Raw genomic sequence first — 21,497 nt, 5'->3', positions numbered from 1 at the left:
GCGAGCATTCACGGCCCACGTGGAGCGAGCCCTGAACAGGGAGTGCAGCCTGCCCCAGCTCAAGCACGCCTGTGCCAGGATGGTCATGAAGACCAGGCTGCTTCTAAAGCTGCTCACTGAGAGGCAAGAGAACCAGGGAGCCTACGATCCCATGGCCCGATGTCGTCGGCAAGAGAACATGATCACTTATATGGCCTTGGACAATGGCAAGGGACAAACATGGAAGGTAGGAGAGCTGCTGGGCACTGCTGCACATGTCCTTCTGGGCAAAGGAGAATGGAAGGATCAATCCTCTTACCTGCGTGATCTTTCTTTCCTCACAGCGCAAACTGGAAGTTGTGGTGTACGTGGTCACTTTTGTCTTTTTGCTGATTTTCCTCATCTTCGTCTTCCTGATCCTGATGTGCATCTTCCACGTAAGCCAATTTCTTGTTTGACACGGAGCTGTCTGCCTTGCAGCTGGAGTGCCCAGGTGACAAAGCCCCATGTGCCACTGCAGATGGCCCTGCATGTGCTGGCTACCACAGGACTTGTTGTTCCATGCCTGTAGCTTGTGGCAGCATCCACAGCAGCAAGCTCAGCAGGGTCCAGCCTGCCTCAAGGAAGCTTGTCCTGCCTCCTGTCGCAGCTCTCCCTAGCTTTGCTTTGCTCTCCTGCCTTCAGCCACACAGCAATGAGAGCTTTTGCCCTCTCCTGTTTGGCAGAATATTACAGGAAAACTGATGTGGCAAATCTCCGATTTCCCTTCCCCAGAAGCGCTCTCGACATTGTGAACTTGACTCCCAACCCCGCGACACCGGGAATTTGTGTCTGACAAGGTAACTGCTCCCTGCCCCTGCCACTGCTGTGCCACCAAGAGTCTTTCCCGTGCAGAGCAGCTCCTCCTGGGGCCCCGCAGCCGCGCAGGAGCCGCTGCCCAGGACTCTCCCGGCTGTGTTTCCAACACGTCGCGTTTGGGGCAGCCCCGGGCGAGCGGCTCCTGAGCGGCAGCGCTGGGCACGGCCGGGGGCTCCCAGCCCAACCAGCCCTTGCCACGCCAGCGCTGGGATGGATGCCCGGTGTGCTCCTGAGTTTCTATGAGCACCTGCAATGCCTCTGTGTTCCCAGAACAGTCTCCTCTGCTGATGGCTCTGCCCTATTTCTCCCCGCTCCCTCCCCACAGTGGCTGCTGAAGAACTCACTCCCATCCTCTCCACTTGTCTTTTGCATGCAGGGCTCATTCTCTGCATTGCCAGCCATTGCCATCCCTGCTGGGGCTCCCCATCTTCCTTGGGCTCTGCTGGCACAGCCCCGAGCAGGGAGAGGTGCTGGCACCTGCTGCAGCCCTCCCTGGCCAGACCTCCCTACTCACGGAGCGGGAGCTGGGAGCTCTGGGCATGGGATGGCCAGAAGCCTTTTTGTCCCCATTCACCTCGCTCACTCCATTGCTTTGCAGTTTTGGAAATGCCCCTTCCCAACTCCTCCAGCGGCTGCTGCCCACACAGGGCAGAGCACAGGCAGCCCGGTTGCCCACAGCCTCCATCACCAGCTGCCTTCTCTCTTTAACCCTATTTTCCCTTTCTGATTTTTTCAGGTTCTGTGTAAAACTGCCACAGAGTGGGAGGAAGTATAACGAGGAGGCACAGCATGTAGAACAGAAAAGTGCAGATAGCTCCTTCGATTGTTTTCCCTGTTTCCCGCCCATTCAAGGTGCTTTCCCGTGCTTTTCCCTATTCAAGAAGTCTGAATTGCCATGGATTCGACGCATTAGGGTTGTCTATGAATCCGAGAGACAGGCATCCCAGCAAGAGTTATAGTTTGAAGAAGTATGGTGGCAGAGTTTTAAGAAGTTAATGGGATGCCCGCAATTCTTCACTTCACATTTTAGTTGAGGCTCTTTTTGGATGCCGTTTGATTGGTTCCTGTTATTTCCATGGATGCTGTTTCCTGGGTTGTTGTTATTTCCATGGATGCTGTTTCTTTGGTTGTGGTTGTTTCCTTGGATGCTTTTTCTTTGACTGTTATTTTCTTGCTGCCCCTGCTGAGGGAAGGCCAGAGGGTGCTGCAGACAATCCCAAGCTTTGGACACCCTGAGGAGGCATCTCAGGGTTTTCCTCATCCCTTGTGGTAATATTTCCCCTTGCATTAGTATAAATAAAGTTTACTCTTGTTCCTCCTGGTGTTGCTGATGTCTTTGTAAAATCAGTTTCCGTTCTTCCACATGGAATTCGTCAAATACAGTTCCAGCTTAGCCTTTGCTTTTCTACCTTTCTCTCTGCATGCCCCAACAATATTCTCGCCATCTTCCTGTGGTGCTGCCCTTCTTCCACAGCTTTCAATTCTGTGTTTTCCTGGAGTCCCAGGCAGAGCTCCCTGCTCAGCCGCTCTGCTTCCCGACCACCTCGTCTTTGGGCACACGGGCACGGGCTGTTCCTGCCTTTGCCTTCAAGGATTTCTCCCTGCACAATGTGCAGCCTCCCTGGACTCCTCTGCCCCTCAGCACAGCGTCCCCAGGGAGCCTCTCAAACAGCGTGGCTGGACGGACTCCCCTGGGCTGCCCCTCCAGCCTGGATGGAGCTTGGCCACACCGTGATTGTCCCAGCCCCAGAGGCCCAGAGCCTCCACCTGTTGTGTAGAGGGAGCTGGGAAGGTGAGATGGGCCAGGAGGGGATTCCCCTGCTGCCCACAGCAGGGACCTGTTTCCATTCCCCCTGCTTTTTGGGTCCCCTCCTTCTGCCTGCTGGCCACACCCTTGGTGATCCTCGGCTTCTTGGCAGGTGTCTGTTTGGGACATTTGTCCAATGGCTGCTTCAGAGTGGCTCCAGCAGTCCCTCTTCCTCTCCTAAACCCTGACACTCCTTATCTTTCCACTTCCCTGTTCAGTATTACTTCTTTCACAGTTCTTTCCTTGGAGGTTATTTCCTAGTTAATGTTGGTTTTGTGCAGCCAGAGTGTGCTGTGAGCTGGGAGAAATATCTGTGTATGTTCAGGGCTGTGCACGTGTTTTTTTGTGAATGTGTGCATGCTCGTTTGTCTGGTGCCAGAAGCAGGACTCACATTTGACATGGCAGGGATTAAACCCCTGGGATGGAGTTGGTGGATCAAACTGCACTGATTATGAAAACCCCATTGAACTAAAATTTTCCTTTTTAGTCCCCATTTTGCTGGTATGTTTGTAAAAGAATTTTCTTCTCTTCTCTTCTCTTCTCTTCTCTTCTCTTCTCTTCTCTTCTCTTCTCTTCTCTCTTGCTGAGCTGTTTAGCCTGAAGAAAAGGAGGCTCAGGGGGCACCTTCTGACTCTCCCTGACATAAGGGGCTGCCTGGAGGGACAAGAGGAGAGGAAATGGCTTGAGTTGTGCCAGAGAGGTTTAGGTTGGGCTTTAGGAAGAATTTCTTCACAGGGAGGAGGATTAAACATTGGAATAGACTGCTCAAGCAGTGGAATCACTGTCTGAGGAGGTGCTTGAGACCTGGCTGCCTGTGGCACTCAGTGCTCTGGGCTGGGGGACAAGGTGGGGATCGTGGGGGTACCACTTGTTGGTTTCTGTGGGTCTGGATGGATGGCACTTGAGGCAGTAATTAATGTTTGGACTCAGGTCTTTATTATTTCTTCTCAGTAAAACATCTCGTTATTATGAGTTCTGCAGCTTTTCTTTAGAAGGCACAAAATGGCCAACAATCTCTTGGTACAAAGTTTTTTAAGACTGAACTATCCAATTAAGAACTGACACCTAGATTATTTTCTATTTTAACCCAAGAACTGATCCCACAGAGCCGACAATGCAGACTTTTCTGTCCAATTGCAAAATGCCACCCAAACCCACGAAGAAGAAGGAAGAAGAAGAAACCCAGCATGACACCCCGTGCCCTCCATCTTGCTTCCATCCACAACATACTAAACATCCCAAAACCTCAATTTCTCACCCAGTGATCCACCTACACTATTCTCTATAATCCATTTCACACTTTTGTGGATTCCAGTCTAGCTTGAAGTCTGGGAAACTTTCTCCTTGAATGAGGGTCAAAGTCAGTGCTGCCCTGGGGGTCAGGGCACCCCAGAGCAGAGAGAGAAATATTCCCTGTGGTGCCCTGGGTTTCCACAGGGATGGGCACAGGTTGGACTCGATGATCTGGGAGAGCTTTTCTGACCTCACTGACTCTGTGATTCTGTTACCATGACAGGAGCTAGCCCTGCCCCTACTGCTCAGTCCTCTGCCAGGGCCTCCCCACCCTCACACGGAATTTTGGGAATATTCCTTCCCAATATCCCATCTAACCCTGGGGAAGCTATTCCCCCTTGTCCTGTCCCTCCACCCCTTGTCCCAAATCCCTCTCCTCTCCTGGAGCCCCTTTAGGCCCTGAAGGGGCTCTGAGCTCTCCCTGGATCCTTCTCTTCTCCAGGTGAGCACCCCCAGCTGTCCCAGCCTGGCTCCAGAGGGGCTCCAGCCGTCAGAGCAGCTCCGTGGCCTCCTCTGGACTCACTCCAGCAGCTCCACGTCCTTCCTGTGTTGGGGACCCCAGGGCTGGAGGCAGCTCTGCAGGTGGGGTCTCACCTGAGCAGGGCAGAATTCCCCCCTCACCCTCTGGTGACACTGCTGGGGATGGTGATAATTTCATGTTTTGATGCATTTATAAGCCAATAGAATATAGAAATTGCCCCAGCAGGGATATACCTTCACAGATACCAGGCTCCCTGGTCACTGCCTTATGAATCACCACATCTTCCCACTTGGAGTTCCCCAAGTTCTGTGTCCTCACACTGGATTTTGCTTTACCTTTGCCTTTGCGGTTCAAGCTCAGCCAGGGCCAGGTGATTTCTCCTGTAGCAAATCACCCCTTTGCTCTCTCTAGTTGTTAAACAGGTTACATTTCTCTAATTTCAAGAGGGATTTCACATCATTCCTGTGGCTCATCCCCGAGCTTTTCTTTTTGCAAAGCGAGGTCAAAATACCTGGGCAGGAGTTTGTTATGAATTAAGACACCCCCCTCCCTTCATGATTTGGTGAGCTTGGTGTCCCTTCCCATTGCTTGAGCTGCCTCAGATGGTTATTCATTACCAGGTTACACAATCTCATTTCATTTAATGGAAAACATGTTTGAAAGTAGAAGGAACCTTTGTTTTACGTAATGTTAATGCCCCAACTACTTGGGGTTCAACACCTGTGGTTGACAAGACTCTTGTGGCTCAACACATTTATTACAAGGCTTTTTTTTTTTTTCTCTTCTTAGAGAAATACTTTTCCTGTGCCTGTGCAAATAAGTCCCACAGCTACTCCTGCTGGTAAGACACCTTCCCCCTCCAGTTTTCTCAGAGCAGCTCTGGGCTTTACGTGGGCTCCTGCAGGGAGGGTTTGTTCCTTTTGTTGTTCTGGAAGTGCTGCACACGTCTGATACTCTGTCTAAATAATCCTGCAGCTCTGCTGGTTCCAGATATAGCTGACCTCAATAAGTTGACAGGAAAACACCTCCTTTCTAAAACCAGCATTTATCTGGGGGCTTACTTTTAGTAGCATTTAGGTTTATTGCCCATTTCTGTTGCTGTTACATATTTGGAGGAGAAGCAGACATTGGATGCGACGCACATGGTGTCTCAGAACATTAAACTTTCATCCCTAATAAAACACTGCAAAACTCTTGGAAACGATGAAGACAGAGCTGCTTTAATTCTGTGGCATCATTAAAACTGAGATCAAATAAAACTTCTTCTTTGAGGTCAAACTGTTCCAAAGACAATTCATTGGCCTGGGAGAGAAATCAAGTGTAAATTCCTCTCTACAACGTGTTCTAGTTTCCTCCCTGTGCACATATTTTTGCCATATATGAGGGGCAGCTTCCCCAGAATTTACCACTTGGGAATGTTTCTGCTTTGGAAGGACTGACTGACATCACGAGGCAATGAGCCAGGAGGACACACGGCCACTCTCATCCTGAGCAAGTCCTTCCAAATCCCCGTCTGTTCCCCTTTCCATCGGGCTGGACAGTGCTTTGTGGAGGGTGGGTTCTGAATTGCCTCCCACCCTGTCCCAAGGGAAGGGAGCAGGCAGGGAGCTGAGGGATGGTTCTGCAGGAACAGAGCTTTCTGTTTGACTCTGCTGCTCCCTTCCCTTGGGGGCAGTACTGGCCACAGCTTGCTGTGCCTTTGGAAGGGGCTGGAGAGCAGGGCCTGCAAGGGGGAGTGTGGAGAGACAGCAAGCAAGCAGAAATTCCATCTTCTCAACAAAAAATCTGATGGGTATTGGTTGTGTCAAACCCCAAAAAGCTCCAGTTTTGCTGCTGCTCTTCAGTAAGGATCCATGCCCAGGGACAGCAGGTGACTCAATGTCACCACAGGGAACCACGTGTCACAAGGGTGGGCAGACACTGCTCCAGGCAAACTGCAGGAAGAGTCAGAATATCCTGAGTGGGAGGGACCCCCAAGGATCATCCAGTCCCTCCCCTGGCCCTGCACAGACACCCCAACAATCCCACCCTGGGCATCCCTGGGAGCTCTGGCAGCCTGGGGACTGGGACCATTCCCTGGCAGTGCCCAGGGCTGGCTCATGGCAGGAGCAGCTCCAGAGAAGCCAAAGCCACCATGGAGTTGGCTCCTTCCAAGCAGACAAGGAAATGCAAACCCTTCTTTTAATGGGACAAGCAGAAGCACATCAGGGTCCCAGGAAATGGCACCACAAGGACAAGCACTGATGGAGCTGAGCACTGGGAATAAGTTAAAACAACTGAGGGGATTTGGGGACACCTCTGTGTGCCCTCATTTCAGCTGCTTCGATAACAAGCATGACCCTGCAGGGCCAGGGCTTCCCTTGCTGTCAGCTTTTCCCCATTTGCCATGAGGTTTGTGGTGATAAGTGCCTGCACCTGCGGAGGTGAGTGGGCTGTGGCACAAAACTGAGCCTCCCCAGGGAAGCTGTGGTGGTCCCAAATGCAGTGACAGGAAAATCCTCTGCTCAGGGCTTGTGCCAAGGCTGGTGCCAGCACCCACCTCATGAGTACCACCAACCAACCACCTTGGACTCAGCACCTTCCAAATTCACCCCCTGCCCCCACCCTCCTCAGACCCCAAATCCACCTTCCCAGCCCCAAATCTGCCTCTCAGTCCCAAATCTATCCCCAAATCCCTCCCAAGCCACAAATTCACTCCCCTCAGTCCCAACTCCGCCCCAACCCTAAATCCAAGCCCTAATTCATCCTTGCAGCCCCAAATCCACCCCCAGCCCCAAACTGCTGTTCAGCCCCAAATCCTCTCCCCAATCCCCCCTCACAGCCCTAAATCCACCACCCAATCCCAAATCTACCCCTAAATCTCCCCAAAGCCACAAATCCACCCATCTCAGCCCCAATTGTGCCCCACCCCATATCCACCCCAGTAGTCCCAAGTCTATCCCCAAATCTGACCTCCCAGCCCCAAATCACACCTCTCCCTGCGGCATCTCGCCCCTCCCATCCCCCGAACATTCCGTGCCCCCCGAACATTCCGTGCCCCCCAAAACCCAGATTCCTGTTCCCTAAAAGCCAGACTCGTGCCCCCCAAGAGCCAGACTCATGACCCCCACAAAATCCAGATTTGTGCTCCCCAAAAGCATGACTTGTGTCCCCCAAAACTCATACTTGTGCCCCCCAAGAGCCAGCCTCGTGCCCCCAAAAATCCAGATTTGTGCCCCCACAAAAAGCCAAACTCGTGCCCCCCAAAGCCAGACTCGTGTCGGCAGTAGCGGGTTTTATTCTCCGGTTTCTTCTCCCTGGAGCGGGGCGGGCTCAGAGGGCGCAGTTCCCCTCTCCGTAGCGCCGGCACCTCATCACCTTCAGGTAGGTCTCCACCTTGTGCAGGTCCTTTTTGAAGCACGAGAGCAGCCCGTAGTTCTTGACCAGCGCGTCCTCCCCGCGCAGGTGGAGCTCAAATTTCTCGTAGGTGGCTTTGAGCACCTGCGGACCCCGCGGGCTGCGCTCCTCCAGCTCCTGCGGGACAACGGGGACACTCCGGGAGAGGCAGGGCCGGACAGGGGCGTCTCCCAGGGACAAACCTCCTGCCGAGCCCTGGGACAGGTCAGGGGCGTTGCCCCCGGTTTTAAATGGGGTTTCAGGTGGGGTTTTGTGTAGCAGGAATCCTTGTAAAGCATATGTATTGTATAAGTGGCTGTGCCCCAGTCCTAGTTATTCTAAATGAGTCACAGCTGCTGCCCAACTAAGGACTCCACAGCTGTAGCTCATTTAGAATAACTAGGACTGGGGCACAGTGTCGTGGTTTGACCGGAAATGGGACATCTGGGATATGTTGTTTTGCTGTGGTTACCAATGGGTGGTTGGAATTTAAGATGAGCACCTAGTTTGACCAGTGCAGCATTTGGATCCGCCTCTTGAGACTACGAACCCAAGGGGTTAAAAGCAGGGCTCTTGTCCCTCAGAGCCCTCTTGGGATTTCCGGCGTGAAGAAGTCTCTCCCCCGGCCCAGTTGCTGGCTGGGCTGTGGGAGGGGAAAGCCACGTGGCCCATCTACGGTAGGCCCGGGTTCGGAGGAAGGGTGGCGGACCCTTGAGCGACCTGTTTATCCCCCCCCCCCCCCCATTTGGGATGGAGAGAATGCAGCCCGTGTGCAAACTGTATATCTTGAAACTTGATATCATGTGCCGGCAGGCAGCACGGCTGGGAGGAGAAAAGGGGGGGGCAGCGGGCAGTCCGGCCGCCTGGGAGAGCTTTTAACCCTTGTGGAGAATGAAGGCTTCGCAGAACATTGCCTTTCCTGGGAAAGGGATAGGAGTGGAAGATGAAGGAAGAAACCAGGCCAGTAAGGGGGGTCTGGCAAAGGGAGAAGAGAGATGTTGAAGGAATGGAGGAAGATGGAGTGGCAGTTTTTGCTGGACTCTTTTTTGTTGTATATCCATGGACTCTTTCCTGGTGATGCAGAGGCTGTATTGCAGGGGGAAGCGGAGGCTCGGCGTCAAGAGAGTTTGGTTTTGAGACCCCTCGGCCCCAGGGGGTATAGAAGACATGGTGGGGACAAAGGTCCCAGGGATGTGACTGTGCTCTGCTTGGAATGAGACGAGGCATTCTTAAAAGGCCCTGAAGGCAGGCCCCTGCCCCATCCCATGCCTGGTGGTGAGAGCACCTTGGCATGGAAAGGAGATGTCACGAGATAGCAAGATACCGGGCGGATTGCTGATTGTGACAAGAAGTCCGTGGCACAAGGAAGGACTCCGTCTATCCCTTATGAGCTGAAGATTTGATTTTTTTTTCTAAAGGGTGGTGCCAGACCAAGTGTGGATAATTTTTTGGAAATGTAAATGTGTTTGGGAATTTGGTGGGAGGAGGATAAGGAAGTGTTTCTGTGTAGTTTTCATTCTCTTTGTGTGTGTAGTTTAGTAATTGTGTGTGTAGTCTAGTAATTGTGTGTGCAGTTTAGTTAATAAACTTCTCTTTATGTTTAAGTTGGAGCCTGCTTTGCTTATTTCCTGGCCACATCTCACAGCAGATATCAGGTAAAAGGTATATTTATGGGGGCTCTGGCTTTGTCAGGCCTAAACCATAACACACAGCCACTTATACAATACATATGCCTTACAAGGACTCCTCCTACATTTCCCCCTTTTTCTTTTACTGACAGATGTTCAAATATGATACAGATATTTAAGTACAAGACATACATTTCCCACAATCCATATTTTACCCCGAGACTCAAAGGCCTCGTACAACACACACACAGCTCTTTGCTCAAAGGCCGTATTCTTCACAGCTCTTGGCTGTCACAGCTCCTCGACTCAAAGGCTATGTTCTTCCACGGCTCTTGGCTGTCTTTCCCACAGTCCTGGCTCAAAGGCCATCTCACCTAATTCAGCACTCTGATTTCATGGGACCAACATCATCTGTGCTCTCTGAAGTGATTCAAAAGGGCTGGTTCATACCAGAATTGACTTTTTCTGAGTCTTACATCTAAATCTGTGTCCTTTTCCATTGATCTAAAATTATTTGATTACTTTTGCCTAAGTAGCTAGTTAAGTAAATTAGTGACCAACTAACTCAATTCCCCAGAATGCTTCAGCTGAATGTTCACACCAATCTTTATCTGAAAACTCATCAAATCACACAGATTCCTCTTGTCTGGCCCTCTTTCAGTAACCTTTTACTGCCCAGTTTTGGACAAACCAGGTTTGAGCACGATGTTGTCTCCTTGTTCTGTTTTCAAATCTGTATTCTTAAGGAATGAAATTGCAATAAGGCACATACCACCATTAAAATGCCTCCCCCATAAATCTTTTCACCAGGTTCAGTGTAGCATGTAGCAAACACACCTGTGAACAACAGCTCAGCAATGTGCTCAGGCCTTGGGGTCCTTGGCAAGCAACTTTCTCCAGCAGGGCCAGAATGTCACACAAGGATCCTTTTTCTTTGGTGGTCCCCAATCTGTGTCCCTTTCATGATGATCATGAGGCAGATTTTAAGAGCTGAAATGAGGGATGTGGGACTCCGGGTGGCTCTTCAAAATACAGTTTGTTGTATACAAAATGCAGTTTCTTGTATACAAAATGCAGTTTATTCCATCCAAGAGGTTACAGCAGTCCAGGGTCATGGGCAACAGAGCTGTGCCTACAGCTGTCAGCTCCAGAGACCCTTAGTTTAGGTTCCAATGCATTCTATACTTTTGGTTCCAATGCATTATATATTTTTCTTTTAGTTACATTGCATTCTATACTTCTCTTTGCTGAGCATCTTCATACAGTAGAACCAATCTATACCTTAACTTTTATCTCTAGCCTGTCATAACTACTGTAATTACCATATTCATGTTACTGTTCTCCAATCACTCAACGTTAATACATTACAATTTAAGCTGGAAGTTGTTTTTCAGTTTTCCTGCAGTGGAAAATTCTGAGACCTTTTTTCTACTTGCAACTTCGCTGACTTGTTTGCCTGTCTATCTTTGTGCTTGGTGAAAACATTTTCTTGTTTGAGATGGGTTTATCCTTTGCTCTAAGCCATAAAAACCCCTTCTAACTAACACACCCTTTGCCTCCTTGGTTATCCAGTAAGACTGGCTCAGCAATTCTTTTCTTCTATACCAAAACTTGCTTCCATCTCTATTCCTTCATCAGACTCTATATTTAAAAAACTTTCTGCTAAGCACACATATCTGTGAGACTTTCTTGTCAAACTTTCATCCTTCCCAAGAGCAGATGAGGGAAACTTCAGACAGAGAAGAAGAAAGGCCTCACACTCTTTGTTTGAGGATCTTGCCTCTGGCTGTGCTGGTGCACAGGGCACGTCCTCTTCACCAGGACGCGGCTGGAGCTCAGCTCTGTGTCCCAGTAGTACTCTGGGGACAGCAGCCGGGTGGGTTTGTGCTGCAGGAGGTACCTGTTGAGGTGGCTCTCGTGGTGCCAGGGACCCTCAATGCCATTTTCTCTGTCCTGCAGCAGCCCTGCAGAGCAGGCTCTGCTCAGCTTGTACACCTCAGCCACGCTGCCCCCATAGAAGCTGGCAGTGTAGTGGAAGTCCCCTTGTCCCTCAGGGACGGCAGGTTGTGACTCAGAGTGTTTCTCAGAGGCTTTGTCCTCCTGCTGTGGGGTGACCTGCCAGGAGCTGATGGTGGCCACCAAGGCATCAATGATCTCCACGCCAATGTGTGCCAGGAGCTGGACATTGATATCCACGGAGTACAGATAATCCACCTCGTGCTGGAACTGGCTCTGGTGTAGGAGCTGAGGATGTCCATGCGGCTCCTGGAGATGTCCTGCCACCTGGGGTCATGCTGGACAGGGATGACAAACAGGTGGTTCTCAGGGGCCATCTGAAGGTGGGAGACCTTCTCGGGACAGTCTGTGAACAGGTAGAAGTTCACAGGGTGCCCAGCAAGGAAGTATTTGTTGGCAGAGCTCATGAACCCTTCGATGAACTGGACATAGCTAAGAGACATGGAAAGGAAGAGAAGGGAGAGGCTCCTTCTGCTGAGGAGTGACAGCTTTTCAAATTCATTTTCTTTCTCTTTTTCTATCTATTGCTCCTTTTTATGATGTTAGTGTCCTTTATTTAACACAGCTGCTGGGTTTTTCTCTGCAAAGAGTTTTGTTATTTTGCCTTTTATTATACCTTTTTGTTTCCAACACTACCACAGAAGCCATCCTGCTGATTTTATGCCTTCTAAGCTAGCTGAGCTATCTTGGGTGTGATATAAATCTCCAAGAGCTTATGAGACCTGGCTCAAAGAGGAAAATATTACTCTGCTGTGAGCTGTTTTCACTCTTTGGCCAGTTGGGGCCAAGCTCTGTGGAGACTCTGGAAAGAGTCAGGAGTTTTCATTATTATTTTTTTTTTAGCATTCAGTAAGAATCCTTTCTGTATCCTTTAGTATAGTATAGTATTTATAATATAATATGTAAAAATTAATTATACATATAATTAATTATTATATATAATTTTATATAACATTATATATTATTATTTTTATATAAATTATATATTGTTATTTTTATATAAGAAGATATACATAGTATATGTAATTATATATATAATAATATATGTAATCATATATGTATAATTTATATATAGAATATATATAATTTTCATTACTATCTTTTTAGCATTCAGTAAGTATCCTTTCTGTATCCTTTGGTATAGTATAGTATTTTTAAGATAATATATAATAACTAATTATATATAAAATTAATAATTATATATGATAGTCAAAGTATATAAAATAAAATAAAATAAAAATAATAATAAATTAGCCTTCTGAGAACCTGTAGTCAGATTCATCATTCCTTCCTTCACCCCTTGCAGATACAATCATGCTCCACCAGCAGTACTGCAGAGAGGTTTAACTATTTGACAAGAAACAAAGGACAAACCAGTACTTTTCAACAGCAAAAGTGACCACTCCAGTGACCAGGTTCTTCTGCAGATATTGAGCATCCAGGATGTCTCTGCTGAACGTGCCTTCCCAGACAACTGGAGCCAGCCATGGTGTCAGCACCAGCACATCCCTCCTCCTGCAAGGGCTTGGCAATGAAGGCAGGCTTGAGATGGCCCAGGAAATTCATCAAAACAAACACAGATGTAACACTGAATTAATCATTCCAGTCTCACTTTGAAATCACAGCATAGGTTTCTGATTGCAGCACAGATTTCTGAATAGGCAATTCCAGAAAATCATTTATCCCAGTGACCAAAAATGTTAATTCCATAGGTGTTTACACATCACGTATGATGGTGACTGCCGTCGCAAAAAATAGTATTTTGATTTTTTGGCTTCTGAGTTGTGACAGAGGATGCAAAAAACTGAATTAAGATAAAATTAAACCAAAATATTTTCAACTTTCATCATCATTACCTGGTTTCCTTTCTGAAAGTAACAAATTACAGATTCTTCATCTATGCATTTTTGATGGTTTATGGAAGAGTTGATTTTCTAGTCAGGCTTCTGTTTCATTCGGTCTGGCTCTCGGCTATCCTGTCAGTGCCACTCTGTGTTTCTGACATCAATGGGATTTCATGGTCATGATATTCCATTGTGCCAGAGCAGGTGCACTTACCATGGAAGCATCAGAGATGTTTCATCTATTTTTCTGCAAATGAAAATAAAAAAAAAATTGGAAATATTATACAGGGAGAAATAAAGGGTACATAAATGAATTGTGGCACAGAAGTTTTGTTACAGCGCCTGAGTGGGGTCACTGCTTGTGAGAGAGACGATGAATCTTGTTTCTTGATCAGAAGGCTGGATTTATTGATATATGATATAAAATACATTATGACTATACTAAATAGAATAAAGAGAGAAGTTGCAGATGCTTGCTAAGCCAAGAATAGAAAAGAAGGAAAAGAATCTAAAACAAAGTTGTGCCCAGGGACTCGGTCCCCTGGCTTGCTCTTGTGATTGGCCCTCAATTATAAACATACAAACATGAGCCAATCAAGGTGTCCCTGTTACATTCCACAGCAGCTGATAACAACTGTTTACATTCATCTTCTGGGGCCTCTGGCCTCCCAGAAAATGCAGAAATCTGAAAGAAAGGATTTCTGTGAAAAAATGTCTGCAACATCTCAGCTTTCTAAATTGTATAAAATAAAAGAAAAATGCTGATGTGGAATGAACAGGAAATTTCTTCACCTGTAGAATATACAATAACTAACAAATCACTAAAACAATGCTACAATATAAGAAAAATGCAAAATACAATGCAAAGAGAATTTGAGTCCATGCAGCTGAGTTTCAGGAACAGTCCAAGAGCCGAAGTTGTTTCCCTTGGAATATCTGAGAGTCCTTTTTGGTCCTGAAAACAACTTGCTGCAAAAGGAATCCCATCAATAGTTATCAAAAAACCATTGACAGTCATAACACAATTTTAAACAGTTTGTGGAATGTCCTTTCTGGCCCTTCAATGCTTCAGAGCTGCTGCCCGCTATTTTCAATCTTTTTTATTTAATTTAATTTTTTTTTTTTTTTTTTTTTTTTTTTTGATTGAAGAGCAAAAGAGCAGAAGCCGAGCAGAGCAGTGCCAGAGAAGGAAAGGCCCTGGGGGCCCTGGCCCATGCTGGACCAGGAACCCCAAAACTGGCTCACAAAGGGGGACCAGGTCCAGTAGGAGGAACCTCAATCCCCAGAAACATCAAGAGGCCAAATGCTGGCCCTGGCCCAGAAACTTTCTCAGCCCAATGGCCCAGGCCAAACCCATGACAGAGGCTCTGCATTCCCGCAGGCCTGAACCCTGCTGCCAGCACAATGGCAGCACGGGTAGTGAGACGCTTCCTTTCCCCAAAACCACTGAGGCATGCCAGCAGTGAGGAAATAGAAGCCTTCCCCAGCAATCCCATCTGGGGTCTGGAGATGTTTGTTTCCCACAGCAAACCAGCTATGGTCTCCTCCAGCTGTGCCATCTTCCCCTGCACTGCATCGGGTTTGTCTCTCATCCGCCCCGTGGCATCACCATCCCCATCCCCTTCGGGCTGGGGATCAGAGGCAGGGCTCTCGGGATGCACCTGCCCCCCCATGCCACTAGGACGCAGGAGAGGCGGCAGCCTCCATGGGACAGCAACCGAAACACCACCCCCCAAACCGCCGAGCTTGAAAGCCGGCAGCCGGGCTGCCGCAAGAGTCAGCTGGCGGGCAGCCCCCGCTCCACTGAAGGAGAGACCCGCGGCCGGGGCAGCTGCTGGGGCAGCCGGTTCAGGACGGTCCGGGCTCGAACCAGCCGCCGGTGCCATGGCAGTCTCTGACGCCGACACGGAGGACAGAGCCTCCGACAACGCCAGAGCCGCTGGAGCGGCCAGTCCGAGCGGCGAGGGGGGGGCCGGAACTGGGGAGGGAACCGCGCTGAGAGTGGGATCAGCCGCGGGCTGCTCCGAGGGTCCCGCAGGTTCAGCGCCGTTTTCAGCCCCATCCTGAACAGGAACTGTCTCGCCTTGAGGTGGCGGGGATGCGCGGGAACACGCTGTTGCTGCGTCCCTTGGCTCTGAAAGCGGCGGCAGGCACGGCACAGGCAGCAGCGGAGCCGGGAGAAGCGGCGGAGCATCGCTGTTGCTTAGCAACAGCTCAATCACAGGAAGTGCTGTCTCTTCTGCCTTCTCCGACGCTGAGCCGGAAGCTGGAGACGCATCCTCGTCGTTGCCTAGCAACAGCTCAGGGGGCGGGGAGGCCGGTGAAACCGCGGGCGGGACAGCCTGGAGAGGCGGAGACGGGATCTCCTGGAGTGACGGCTCTGGCAGGACCGGAGAAACCTCAGAGACCGGTGCCGCCCCCATGTCTGAAGGCGGAGTCTGAGAGGCCGGCGCTGGCTTGAGCGGCCACTCCCATCCCCCCGGAGAGAGAGAAGGGGGGGAAGGAGAAAACTCCATCTGAGCATGCTCCGGAGCAAGAGTAAAAAAAACTTCTTCGCCCAGCGAAGTTTCAGCCCCCCCCGCCGCGAAGCAGGGCGGGGGAAAAAGCCCAAAGTCATCACCCACCGGGTCTTCTGCCAAGGGGGGGGGAAACGGTGCCTGGCCATAACAGTTAGAAATCCATTGAAAACAAGCTGCTCTGCGTTTCAGAAGTGGGAAAAGCTGTATAAATGCTGGGTAGATAGAAGGCAGGACACGTCCCTGGCTCCAGACGAACTGGAAAATGGAGTCCATGCACTCCCAGACAAAAGCATCTAAAGCGTACAGGACATCAGTAAAGAACCCAAAAAACTTTGCCCATCTAAAGAATTTATAGAGATCTGTTTCTGACAAAAAGCAACCATCTTCTCTAGACCAATGGTTCCAGAGGGCTATAAGTTTCTCCTCTGAAGGGGAGAATTGAATCTCTTCTGGCAAGGCATGTGTCTGCCATACAAACAGCCACAAGCTACGAAGGGCTGCTTCATCAGGGATAGAAAAGCCCACAGTACCTTTTGAAAGAGTCCAGCTTGCTCTGGCCAGCTCCACGGGTCTGCTGCTCTTTTCCATCATCTTTCCTGATGGTTTTCCAGAAGAAGGTTCTGTTGTGGTTAGCCTTGGCTGTGAACTCTGTCCAAATCAGGATCTTCAGTTCTTCAGCTCCTGGCTTGAGTCCACTTTTGTGGTCACTTCAAAGCAACCAACAAATGCTACACATACAGGATTTTTACCCAGTGCAGCAATTTTGCTCCTCTGGTCTTATCAAATTAATTTTTGCTCTGACACGAGGGGTCACCAGATGTTACAGCGCCTGAGTGGGGTCACTGCTGGTGAGAGAGACGATGAATCTTGTTTCTTGATCAGAAGGCTGGATTTATTGATATATGATATAAAATACATTATGACTATACTAAATAGAATAAAGAGAGAAGTTGCAGATGCTTGCTAAGCCAAGAATAGAAAAGAAGGAAAAGAATCTAAAACAAAGTTGTGCCCAGGGACTCGGTCCCCTGGCTTGCTCTTGTGATTGGCCCTCAATTATAAACATACAAACATGAGCCAATCAAGGTGTCCCTGTTACATTCCACAGCAGCTGATAACAACTGTTTACATTCATCTTCTGGGGCCTCTGGCCTCCCAGAAAATGCAGAAATCTGAAAGAAAGGATTTCTGTGAAAAAATGTCTGCAACAAAGTTTCAGATTTTTTTTTTTTATGTGAGATGAGCTCCGCAAGAGATCTTTGTGTGGTTCAATGTCAGTGAGCATCCAGACTCCACCACAAACACTATTTTTTTATTTATATGAGTTCATATACAATGTGACCCTGCAGGGTGGCTCATATCAAAATGGAAATTTGCACTTCCAGGGCATGGATCTGGTGCCTAAAAAGGAGTCTTTTAGGTGAGTGTTGTCCTCACGGCCTGGACTGATCCTTTGGTAAACTCTTTCCTGTGGTGGTGTTTGCAGGGCTACCAGGATGAGGGAAGAGATGAGAATCTTGACTCCATGTTTCAGAAGGCTTGATTTATTATTTTATTATATATATTATGTTAAAAGAAAATTATATATTAGAACTATACTAAATGAATAGAAGAAAGGATTTAATCAGAAGGCTTGAAAGGAAAGAAATGGAATCATAATAAAATCTTGTGACTGACCAGAGAGTCTGAGCCAGCTGACTGTGATTGGCCATTAATTAAAAACAACCACATGAGACCAATCACAGATGCACCTGTTGCATTCCACAGCAGCAGATAACCATTGTTCACATTTCACTTCTGAGGCCTCTCAGCTTGTCAGGAGAAAACATCCTAACAGAAGGATTTTTCATAAAATATGTCCATGACGCTCTCCTGTATGTCCATACCTCTTTTATTACTTTTTCATTTTGCAGAATGAACTTACAGGACTGAATCATCTCCAGGGGAGGCTTTGTGTTCCTGAGCTCTGGCTGGGGAGAAAGGGTAGTGGTACCTTGGACAGGATAAGAAGTCAATGAGTCAATGATAAAACCAAAATCAGCCTCTCACCCACTTCCATTGTGACTGAAACTATAAAACAAATCTAACAGAACATTTGTGGGGTCAGTATGGTGATGAGGATTTGCAAATCTCAGCTGTTTCAAGACAGGATGCAAAAAATGTGTATTTTATGATTGGCTTTTGGAAAATATTAAAATGAATATTGTATGTGTTATGTCAGAAAGTGATGCTGTATTAATTTTCTTAAGTAGTGTGTTAAATAGAGTTTTAGGTTATAACATAATGTTAAAATAGAAACTGTGCCATGTAAGAGACTTTTTAAAGAGAGGACTCAGCAGCCACAGGACACCTGAATCTTTCAGAGAAAGAGAATTTATTGCTCCCTTATCAGAGGAAATGAACTTCTTCCCACCTCGCTCCGCCCTGAAGACGCTGTTAGGATTCAGAGGAAGAAGCTGACACTGACCAGACAGAATCCTGTGTTTGAATGGAATTTACGCATCATGTATGAGGTGTATGAATATGCAACAGGCTGTTGCTTTTAAGGGTTAATCCTCTGTTCATATGGGTCCTTTTTTGGGCTTATTTTGCCCAGAAAGAGGCACCCAGATGTCTGTAACTCTTTGGGGTTTTTTTGTCTCGTATTGTCCTAATCCAAATTGTCAAAATTTTCATTACTCCAGTTATATTACTATTTTTATAACCATTTTATTACTATTAAATTTTTAAAATTTTATTAAAAAGTGATTAGTGTTTTTCACACAGGAGTTTAGCCTAAAGTTATCTGAAGATCAATCAGCTCTGAGGATCTGCGAGTCATTTAATTTGCCCCAGACTGTTTGCACCAAAGGAAATGTGTGTGCTTTGAGCAGAACTTGGTCTCAGCTGATGCCCGAACTCCTCTGCAGCTGCCTCTTGAATCCAGATGTTCACAGCACCCCTTGGCTCTGGCCATTCTGTGGGATCTGAGTGTAAATTTAAACAAAAATGTGAGCATTTGTGCTCACATTTGAGCATTTGATGCTCTGCTGCAGAGAAAGAATGGCTGAAAATTTGTCCTGATTCCTACAACTGGAACAGATCTTCAATATTGTTCCAGCCAACTCTGAATTAACCCCACCTGCTCTGATTTCAGGCTCCAGAACACTGAATACACACCTGTCCTGGTTTGAAAGGAAGTGAGATTTTGGGAGTTTGAAGTCAAACCAATCAGTGCTCAGATTTCAATGTTGGCATGAAACCAACCACCACGAAACAACATTTTTAGATTGAAGAATACTTGAAATATTCTCGATATTATATATATATATATAAAAAAAATATATATATAAAATATATAACATATCTTTTATAGATATATAATATTATATATAAAATGTATATTTTATATATAATATATATAATTATTCAGACTTTTAGAATTTCACAGAAAAGGTTAAAAGTGTTCACACCTTGCTTATTTTCATATTTTGAATGTAAAAGGAGATTTTGAATTTGTGTAAATTCAAAGCTTACATTGTACCTGCATTAGTTAGAAGAAACCTGTCTGAGTCTGGGCAGTAGAAAGAAATTCTTGTTGAGAATAATTGTCAAAGGTTAAACACCCACCAGATTGCACCAGTGATCCCTGCTGTCACTAGAATAGCCAGGCCATGTAATTTTGTCATTCCCATCTCCTTAGTGCTGCAAAGCAAGATTGTGAACTCTGGATTGACAGCAAAGTGGGGAAAAAACCCAAAACAAACACAAAAACAAAAAGGCAGCAAATACTGGTTATGAAATACTGAATAAGTATTTTGTTTTGCACTGCAAGTCTGGACATAATACAGAGAAAAATTCGTTTTTCTAGATAGAAAGTTTGACATCTAGGTATTTATAATACATACTACATATTTACACAGTGAGCTCTCATTTTACAATAGTATAGTAAACCATTTTTAATTGTTCAAAGCAATAATTCTCATACCAGATTTTCTCTGAAGCAGGTTTTATTTTTTCCCCAGCCAGTGCCCTCTCTGATCTTGGTCTTTCTTTCTTCCTTTCCCTCTGTCCCTGCCTTTTTCTGTTGTTTTTCTATTATATTTTGTTATTTTATTTTTTAATTTTATTTTATTTATTTTTGTCTAGCTCTCCTTTTTGACCTTGCTGCCTTGATTTTCCTGCTCTGCCCCTCACTGCTCAGTTCTCTTTTTTTCTAATTTGAAAGTCACAGTCCTTTTCTCTGGCTCAGCTTCTCCATCCATTCTGGGGCTGTTCACAACTGGGGTTCGGCCACATCTTCCTTTGTCCCAGCCTTCTGAAAAGTCTCTGGGGCATTCTGTTTGTCAATATTGACCATCCTCTGATTTCAGCATCTCCTCCTGCTGTCACCTGTTTCTCAGCCTAATTTCTTATCTATATCACAATTTTACAAGCCATGAGTTCTACAGCATTTCACTAGCAAGCTACAAAATAGCCCCGTCTCTCTCTCTACAAGGTCTTTTAGGGGAAAAAAACTTATCCAATTAAGAAATGACGCCTCAACTATTTCTGCTTTTAACCCAAAAACCAATCACCCGTGGCCCACCATGTGGATTTTTTTTATCCAAATACACAAAACCACCCAAACCCATGGAGAAGAAGGTGAAGGAGAAGGAGGAGAAGGAGAAGGAGGAGGACGAAAAGGGAAGGAAGAGAAAAAGGAGGAGGAGAAGAAGAAGGAGAGAAGGTGAAGGAGGAAAAGGAGAAGGGGGAGAAGGTGAAGGAGGAGAAGGTGAAGGAGGAGAAGGGGGAGAAGAAGAAAGAGAAGAAGAGAGAAGGAGAAAGAAGGAGAAGGAGGAGAAGGGGAAGAAGAAGGAAGAGAAGAAGAAAGAAGGAGAAAGAAGGAGAAGAAGGAAGAGAAGGTGAAAGAGAAGGAGGAGAAGGGGGAGAAGAAAAAAGAAAAGAAAGGAGAAGAAAGAAGGAGGAGAAGAAAGATCAGCCACCACCCTAAAACCTCCATCTTGCTCTATATATATTACTATATTCTAAACCCTTAAACTCTAAGTTTAAGGTGATATCACCCTGTGATATTACACACTTCTATTCAAACTCTACACCCACAATCCCAGTTCTATCATTCCATTTTGGAAGCTTCTCCATGGCCTCAGGTCAAATGCAGTGTTCTCTTGGAGGTCAGTGCCTGGCAGCACAGAAAATCCAAAATTCTCATTTTCCAGGGTTCCAGCACTCACCTGTGGTTCTCCCAACGCTCACACCCCAGCAGCTGCAGCTCTCTGCTGCTCCCAGCCCTGCTGAACCAGTACCAGCTCCCAGATCCTCCTGTGTGTGTGTCAGCCCTGGGCTCGGGGCCAGCAGGAGCCTCCACCCCAATCCTCACCTTTTGTGGGAGTGCTGACACCTGAGCAATGGGGAAACAACAAGAAACCTGCAGCAGCCAGTTATTCCCTGGCACTGCAACCTGTGTGGGTTACCTAAAAACAGAGCCAGACCAAATGAAGGGGATGAAAAGTGGTTTTATTGATTGAATATGGGTGTGTATTGAATGTTTGGGTGTCTTCTCTCTGGGCTGTATCTCACTCTAAGTTGGAGTCACGTGCAGTGAGTTGGATTTCCCCTCTTAATGGTGTCTTTCACACCTAAAAATATTATTGATACTTAATCCTTGGGTACTGCTGTCTCTGTGGAACCTCAAGTAATATTAAAGACCAGTGCAA

At 47.1% G+C, this 21,497-nt stretch overlaps 1 pseudogene; it reads right to left on the bottom strand.

Annotated features, from left to right (window-relative positions):
• Window positions 1-7,731: 7,731 nt before the first annotated feature.
• LOC128940076 (histo-blood group ABO system transferase 2-like) lies at window positions 7,732-19,475 on the bottom strand (annotated as a pseudogene).
• Window positions 19,476-21,497: the final 2,022 nt, after the last annotated feature.

Source organism: Melozone crissalis, unplaced genomic scaffold (genome assembly GCF_028551555.1).
Source record: "Melozone crissalis strain CALT ecotype California unplaced genomic scaffold, PUWL_Pcris_2 ptg000032l_1, whole genome shotgun sequence".
Classification (NCBI taxonomy): domain Eukaryota; kingdom Metazoa; phylum Chordata; class Aves; order Passeriformes; family Passerellidae; genus Melozone; species Melozone crissalis.
Note: the sequence above shows the minus strand (reverse complement) of the source record. Positions and strands in the feature narration are given on the sequence as shown.